This window comes from Thermobia domestica, chromosome 1, assembly GCF_964235325.1.
Source record: "Thermobia domestica chromosome 1, izTheDome1.hap1.1, whole genome shotgun sequence".
Classification (NCBI taxonomy): domain Eukaryota; kingdom Metazoa; phylum Arthropoda; class Insecta; order Zygentoma; family Lepismatidae; genus Thermobia; species Thermobia domestica.
In genome coordinates, this window is record NC_137454.1 from 227,425,633 (window position 1) to 227,435,073 (window position 9,441).

A 9,441-nucleotide genomic window follows, 5' to 3' on the forward strand; every position below is an offset into this window, starting at 1 on the left:
TTCCATGTTAATTTTGAAACGAGCAAAGATTGAGGTCAAATGTTGGATATGAGGAATGCATGTAGAGCTCCACTGAATAGGCGTAATGTGAGTCATGGGGGATGTCTGAAAAGCCGCCATGTTGGAATTAGTGCAAGAAGAATATACGGGAAAGGGTCATGTAGCATATGGCTCGTGGCGCACATCGTCTATTCAAATTGATAGTGGCCAATACAGTTTGAGACCTCTGCAACAGGAGGCATTCCACGCTCTGGCAATATATCAATACTGTCGTAAAGGTGGCGTGAATGAGGAACAATCACAAACGTGAATGAGGCCACTTTCCAGCTAACAAACGTTCCGATCCACGCAATATTCGTTCATATGCTGATAAAAGTACAAATATGACCAAGGACATCCTGAAAGAGTTCATAACTGATGTTTTCTGGCCTTCTATAGAGAAGATATACTTACTGCTGCTCCTCATTGATTCATGGAGAACCAATAGAGGTGAAGAGTTGGCATAGAAACCGACAATCTTGAACCTACCTCACTCCTTATCCCTGATGGTTGCACGTCACTCATACAACTGTTAGATATATTTTTCTTCCTTTCGTGTACTAATTTCGTAAAATATATAACAGGCACCCTTTTTCTGTCATCTGACTTCAAAATATAACAACGGGACAACTTCAGTAACCTGCAATCATTCACCCACTTCCAGTTTACAGCACCAATGTTCCAAGCTATGATTATATATGCTTTCTACAAAACTGGATGTTTGCAAATAGCACCTGGCGCATTCATGATACCTGTCGAATCTGCTTCAATTTCAATACTGGAGACAGCTGTGACGAGCCCGATTGTCTATCTTTATCGTTTTTCAAATGAGCACACTGCTTTCTCCATTTTTGTATCAACTACACAATAATTCTTAAGTTCCATAACAGTTGCAATTAAACAGAGATCTCAAACTGTATTGGCCACTATTGAATTTCATTTTTATTTTAATATGCCATATCGTCGACAGCGTCACAAAGTGTCGTATCTCAAAAAAATCGAAAATTGAGATATTTTACTATGTAGTTGCATACACTGACTTCTACAATTTCTCAAAACGACACGTCTGTAATGTGCGTTGTTTTGACGGTGGTGATGACGTCACTGTGTCGTATCTTAAGATGAAGCATATAAACCATTTTCACAAATAGTCGTATCTTGAGTTACGACAGTTTGTGAGCAACAGATCTTTCGCAACTGGATAGATACGCCTATATTCAAATTAATTTGTTTATATATACGAAGTGGCCCAAAAGTAGGTATACAGTCCCGTACTGATAAACTCATAGCTTTTTATATCATTTCTTATTGTTATCCACTTAGTATCTTTATCATTTGTTCCTAATGTATTTTTACTTATATCTTAAGCTCGGAACAGCCGAAGCAAATAAACTTATAAGCTAGAATGTTATACTTGATCAATGCGGGGCTGTATACATATATATTTACACGGCATGGGGCGTCCTCAGGTTGCGGATCGACATGACATGACATTTTTGAGTTTTACGTCCGACGGATATGCCGGTTAGGCTAAAGGAGACGGTGATTATGAGAAATTAATGAAATGATGGAATGAAGAAAGTGGGAGGAAACGGGAGAACCCCAAGGAAACCCACGCACACGCTGTTTGTCCACCACAAAGTTCACTTGGCGGAAGCATGGTTGGAAACCGCGACCCCATGAACCAGAGGTGAACGCTCTACCACTGAGCCACCGCGGCCCCCGGTTGCGGATCGAGGAGAAGGCCTTTAGATATATAGGTTAGCTGCGAAGATACTGAATAAGCAGTCGCGGGCAGACAAGGAGTGGCCCTCCAGCTTGGGGGTTTGGGTGAGGCTAACAAACTCATCCTGTAATTAAAAAAAAAAAAAAACACTTTTTCAGAAACAATCACAGAAGCCTCGGACCAAGACTGATAACTTGGCACGACATCAGCAAAAGAAAATGGACATGAGATTTGGAACATGGAATATTAAAATTCTTTATAGGGAGGCGCGTTAAAATCCGTAACGAATGACTTAGAGAAATACAGGATGGACCTAGTAGGAGTTCAGGTTGGTTGTTATGATGGGGTATGCGGTGCAAACACGTAAGAACATCAGAGAAATTTCTCTCCGATTCTTTGAATCTAGGCATGGACAAAATGAGGGAGATTCAGTTCACAGTGCTATAAGCACATCTATTAAGCACTGTGGCAGTAATTTTGTACCCTCGCAACTTGAACCGATTGTTAAACTGGCAAGGAAAAATAACCCATATACCATTCATTGTGTTGACAGAAGCGATGTATGAGACTAGATCTCTGTCCCAATGTCTTTGTATTTTGTCAGTTAGACATGACGAAAATGGAGATCCAATCAATTGGACGGAAATGCCCGAAGTGAAAGTGAACAAAGACTATCCAAACTGCATTCAGTTTAAGACAAGTCATTTTGAGGACACTTACATAACTATTTCCCTGAAAAGAACGCAGATTGAATCCACCAGATAGAAGTTCCTGCTTTGCAGACTTGTCAAAAATTATCGCTCCAGAGAAGTACGAGGACTCGTTTTGATTGATTGATTGATTGATTTTTAACGTCCCTTTCAGTAGCGAGGCTATATGAGACGTGGACCTACTGATTAACGTGGAATCCGAACCACATGAGCTCCCGCCGGGAATCGAACCCGGGTCTCCCACGCCTACGAGGACTCGTTATCATTGTGTCCGGGCCCATCTCCAATCATTCAAAACCCTGAACATGTTCAATTTTACATAAACTTACCACATTAGCCATCCTTCTCAAGTGCAATATCAAAGCATGCAATTTGCAAATTACTTTGCAAGATTCTATATTCTGGCAATGACAACTTCATAGCATTATTTTATGTTATGGTTAGTATGTTCTTAATATTGTTTCTCGTGTGTTCTCAGGAATTTCGTTTTACCCACAAGAATCTCAGGAAGCATTTGTTAAATTATTTTGTGTAATAAACACGAAGGTGTTCAATAAAAGTGCAATATATTCCGAATGTTCATCTATTACTGTAGTTCTCAGTATAAGAAATATGCGTCGTATCTTACATACAAGAGAGGATTACCATCGTCACAAACTGTCGTATCTTTTTCCCGCCAAATTTTCCACAAGCTTTTACAGGCAAATTCCATAAAACTTTCTACACTGATTTCTTATGATTTAAGTTATAACTTGGTAAATTTTCTCTGCTTTCGGTAAAATAGATTTTGAGTTATGACTGTTCAAAGTTGTGTAAAAACTTAAAAATCGCTCTCCTGAAAAGTTTAGGAAACTGAGATACGACAGTCTGTGACGCTGTCGACGATATGATTAATTTTCTGTATATTCTTCATGCGCTAATTCCAACATGGCGATTTTTCAGATATCCCCTATGATTCACATTACGCCTATTCAGTGGAGCTCTACATGCAATCCTCATATCCAACATTTGACCTCAATCCCTCCACTCGTTTCAAACTTTAACATGGCATTTCTAGACATTTTCTACGTTCTATCTTCGCACTTTGCCCTCACTTATACCCTACCCTGCATACAGTCTGCCACTAAACACAATCTTTTTCTCTATTTCTTTTGGTGCTGAACGCAGTGCTAGCAATCATTTCCAGCAATTGAATTCACCAAAGTGGAATGTTCCCTTGTAAAAATAACTGTTACTATTAGCATGTCATATGTCTGTGATTTTTCAATTACAGTAGAGCGTCGATTATCCGAAGGTCGGTCAACCGAACTGTGTACTCGCTCGCACCTGTTACTCTCCCACCCTACCGTCCATCATCCCCTTCACTCCCAAACCAAGTTTCCCACAGTAGTCGCCGCACTGAGCCACCGCTGGCGGAACATTGCTTCTAATGGAGCCTTCATAAGGCGCTGCTGACCTGCCAAGCCGCCAGACGCTGTGTTTCAACAATCAGCACACTTCTTTTTATGAATAAATTTACTGTACAGTACTTCTTTTTGGCAAATAAACATGTACAGTTCGATTATCCGAACAAACCAGTTTTCTGAACACCCATGTCCCTCGATTACTTTGGATAATCGACGCTCTATTGTATGTAATTATTTTCTTTTATTTGTTAAAAGGTTGAAAGTGGCGACTACGATGACAAGGATGATTTTGCAGTTGTCCTTCAACCTTTCAGCAAAGAAGAATTTCCTCTTTCAACAATCCCTGAAAATGACGTGTTTGCTCTCGATTGCTTTCACTTCACTCAGAAAGGAAATGCTCGTCGTAAGTACCACATGCTTTGTCGAAAGTCTCAAAGATATATAGAGTAAGAATGATTCTTTTTGCGATGAAGGTGTGAGTATTGAATATACTATGTAAAAAGAGAGAGAGGCATATATAAATTTAAATTTATATTAAGAGGCATATATAAATTTAGATCTGCGACAATTCGAATAAAACTTCTTGTTTGTTGGAAATTATGATTAATAGACCTGCCTTGACACAATCCACTTGACAAATTTACAATTTCTACGACCACCCATAAATTTGATAGGTCCGCAGAGTAATTTTATGACCCCCCCTCCCATTGCTGCCAATACCGTTTTAATGAAAACCGATAGTGATGATTTTAGTGGGTGGCCGGAGAGAAAATTGTCCCGGTATCATATCGCGATCATGCTTAATGAAGATTATCAGGATTTTTGCAGTATTACTTTTATTTCCTGTGTTTCTAAAAACTCCTTTGCTTCTGGATAGAAATATTTTTCACCAATCTGCAACAAAGAAACTGGACTGGCGTCACTACAGGATAGGAAAACAATGTCTCTCCTTTTCAAAGTGGTTGTTATTATGCCACATGAAATACCGTTATCCTTTCTTCAAATTGCGTTACACAGGGCCAAACATTTCTAAAAAATTAAGTTACAAATAACCTCGTTGAAGATAGCTGGTAAATATATTTCTGAGTAATAAATTAAATTTACCTAAAATAGTACCGAAAATAAGCTTTTGTATCATTTTTGTCTCCAAATATGATCTAAATCTACATTTATTTTATTATAGCTAAAAATATGAGACAGATATGCATTTGTTCATATATTGTCTATAAAAACCGTTCTTTTCTGTTCACAAGAGTAAGAAATTAAATTGACATGTAAAAAAAGCGAAAAAACAAGACTACCAGGATATAAATATTACATGTCATAGAAATCCTAACCTCAATCACAATATTAAATTAAAAGATTAAAATTGATACTTTCCTGTTCATTTTTCCTTTGTAGTGGCCAATTCATTATGGAACAATATCTTGGAGCCCGTAGGGAAGAAAACAGAGCATTGGGTGCAGCCAGAATTTAGTAGATTTTTGTGTCCAACTAAAGAAAAGCCTTACATTTACACAAAGAAAAACTCTCATGATTAACCTATATACAGCTATGTCAACTCAAGTACAAAAATCCTGCTTTACTGTAGTAGTGATATTTCTGCTTAAATGAATGTAATTTAAAAGATAATAAAGTTATTTGCATAAAAGCATGGAGTTGCGAGACTATAGCGTTGTCTAAAAGAAATATTGAACATGATCAAATAGACATAATTTTTGTATTTGAATCAACTTAACACCTCTAATGGCTACAAATATTTCTTTTATTAATTTGTAAATACCTTGTAAATTAATTTTGTATTCACTTGTAAATACCTTCTTTTTGATAATAAAGTTAATTCTATATTAAATTGTCATAGAAGATACTAATTTAAACCTGCCTTGAAAGTTAAAATATGAAAAGCAATAATTATTTCCGAAACATACTTCTGGTATCTTTATCGGATTGTATCTGATATGCAAGAACGACAATAGAAGATGAGAATATGACATTTACTATTTATGAGAAGCTATAGTAAACAATTCTTGTTTTTCTTGAACAATTATTAGATCTACTTTTAGTATCTCTTCTTATTTATAACGAATAAGCAGTAACGGCTTTTGTGGAAAGTCACGTAAGTAAAAAGTGGAATGTAATTGTTCCGGGCTGGACGCGTCTAGCGCTGGGAGCAGTGTTTCTATCAGAAACAATGTTCCGGGAAGGGGGCACACTCGGTATTCCGGGAGGGGACTGAAGGTACTATTCTATTTACTATTATATTATAGATCTATTATTTTAGTCTCCTCTGGGGTGGCACTATCAGAACTCCGGGGGTCCAGTGCCCCCTCTAAAAATACATCTGAAAGAAACACTGGCTGGAAGCACGTCCTCAAACAAAAGACAAGATTAAAAAAAAAAAAAGAATATTCTGTGTAATGAAATCTGAAACACATTGTTACATGTTGGCCTCTTTGTTATATGAATTTACATAGCATTTTTTTCTTTTTAAAAGTAGAAACTCAAATAGTCGTTGCTTCATTATACGTATGGTTTCAAATGTCATGCGTGGTGTGTGTTCATGTGGCTAAGGCGGGTTGACTAGTACCCCGATTAAATTTTTTAAAAAAATGCTATATATAATCAATAATTATTTCATTTGGAGGTTCAGCTCGGGAGAATTCCTTCTTCCGAAATTAGAAATTCTTTCCAGGGCACATCTCTAATCATGCTCAACTAGGATTACCAGTATTATCATGACACTACATTAACCTCCTGGGTATTGAAATCCCCCGCACGCGAAATTCGTCTGAAGTCATCATTCGTTTAAAAGTTATTTTTAATTATACTAATGATTTTTTTAAAGATGCCTCCTCCAAATTTATATCTTGTGTGTTCATAACCAATCATCTACGTCTCCTTTAACCTACAAGACATAATTGAGGAACGTAAAAACTCACATGTTATTTCATACTTTCATAAATATTGTTCGATTTTGTTAGAATTTCCTAAGGTCACCCCATCTATATTGGAAATTTGATCGAGACAGGTCGGGTGGTGCAAGAGTTATTAAGCCACAAACGAAGCCAATTTAATTTTTATGTATTTCTATGTGTCTCCGCCTTCTCGTCAAAGTGAAATGATAAAAACCATCCCAGGCTCGAACCTGATCTGTCTGGCAAATTCGATCGAGATTGGTCTCGTGGTTCAAGAGTTATTAAGTTTTATTTATATATATCTCCCCCTCCACTTCATTATGCCGCCAAAGTGAAATTACAAATAACATCCCAGGCTCGAATCTCATCTATGTTGAAAATTTGATCGAAATCGGTCTGGTGACTTAAGAGGTATGATGTCACAAACATGGTCATTTTCATTTTTATATACCTAGGTATACAGATTTTCAAAGCACGCGTTAGAATATTTTCTTCTCATTATTTTAATTCAATTATATCTTATTACAAAATTTACATATAGCAATATATAGCTACGTCAAAGAAATCGTCGTAAAGCTGTTTTATACTGACGACATTTCTTCCTAGGCAAGATTACGTCCCGCGTACTTTAGACTAGGCAAGATTATGTGTCCACAGATCAGGACTGCGAGGTTTTGGCAGGCGAGATTTTGGGACGCGAGATTTTGGCCCGCGACGTTTTGGGCGGCGAGGTTTTGGACTAGCGAGATTTTGTCCCGCGAGGTTTTGGGTGGCGAGGTTTTGGCCAGGCGAGGTTTCGGCCCGGCGAGATTTTGGGCCGCGAGGTTGTCACTGCGAGGTTCTGGCCGCGAGGTTTTGTACCCAAACCAGACTTCACTTAGAAACTAATACTATGTGCGCTATACAAAAATACATGTTTCAGAATTCTCAGTTAAGCACGTAACAATTTTTATAGAAAGAGTTTGACTACGGGCATCTAATTTGAAGTACTCACTAACTACTTCTATAAAAGTTGTTGCGGAAGTACCGCACGATTCTGAAACATTAATATTTGGATAGGGTACATACTAGTTCCTAATTAAATTCTTAACCCGACTACAGTAGTTCCCATAGTTTTGGAGATATGGAACTCTAAATTTAATTTTTTCGTGTTTTCGGCAGCTTGTAACTCCTAAAGGAAGCATTTGTGCACCCAAGTTGGTCTATACTTTTCGTCTTATGTTGGTGTCAGTAATCACCTCCCAGACTTTGCCGGTGTTGTTTTAAAACACCATATATATATATATATATATATATATATATATATATATATATATATATATATATATATATATATATATATATATATATATATATATATATATTTGCAAAGCTTTAAATAGGAGGATTGATGGAGATCTGGTACCAGATTTTACTTGTATCCCACTTTTATGAGACATAGATGTACTTGGACTCATCGTAAATACTGTTGCGCGAGTTTAGATATATTGAGAAAAATGTTGAGATATATTATAATTTATAATATTCTAATATAATCAGTTATTTAAGTTTGGTTACAAATTGTCGCTACCAAAACTTCGCATCCAAAATCTCGCGGACTACAATCACGAGTGGCCAAATCTTGCTGCGCAAAACCTCGTGAACCGAAACTTAGAAGTCTAAAATCTGGCAGAACGAATCCTTCTGGCCAGAACATCGAGGAATGAAATCTCGCCTAGGACAAAATCTCGCGTCACGAAATGTCGCCATATGTATTTTTTTCAGTGTAGGTAGAACGTTCAAAACATTTCTGTGTGTAGCATATACAGTAAAGTCTAAATTAACGGACACGTTTTAATAACGAACATCTTAATACGGACATATTGTTTGTCTCGACAAAACATAACTTCTTTTATACGGGACAGCCCTCTATTTAAGTGGCACACTCAGACAGAACTCTGACCATCTTCTTCTCCTCCAAAAGATATTAGTAAAATCTTCATAACGGACATGAACTGTTTTCAAATCAAATATTTAGAACAGTAAAACTTTCTACAATTTGAAAATAAATTTGAGTAGAGTAGACAGAAAACTCATTTGGAACGCTTCATTCGTTTTCCTATGATGATCAGGTAAAAAATGTCAATTTAAATGTAAAAAGAAACTAAGAAAATTGCCCCCTTTCCCCCTTGAAACTGAATTCTCGAAAACCTTAGGATAAGTGATCGCTTACTCCAGTGAGAAGTTCATATACAGAGTTTCATCTTTTTAACTCTTTTCGCAAAGCTAAATCCTTCTTTTCCTTCTAACCTTAGTGAATAGCATAGGAACAATTAAGAATATGCAACCTGTAAGAAGTAGCTCAGATAGTATCTTCTGAACGATAGTATATGAAGTGATAATTGTTTTCAAGACCTTTCATATAGTTTAAAAATTCGTATAAAACTTATAATCTCACAAACTGCGCACTCAAATTTTTGGTCTGTGATAAAAGTTTGCAATTGACTATTACCTTATTTAATGGTATTTTGTAATACTATGCGACACTTTCTACATTTTGCATATTCTTCAAAAATCTGTCTGCATTTAAGTTAATCACAGAAATACACATAAGAAATATCACAAAGTGAAGATAAATAAGCAAAGAACCTTAAGGGATTCCTTGA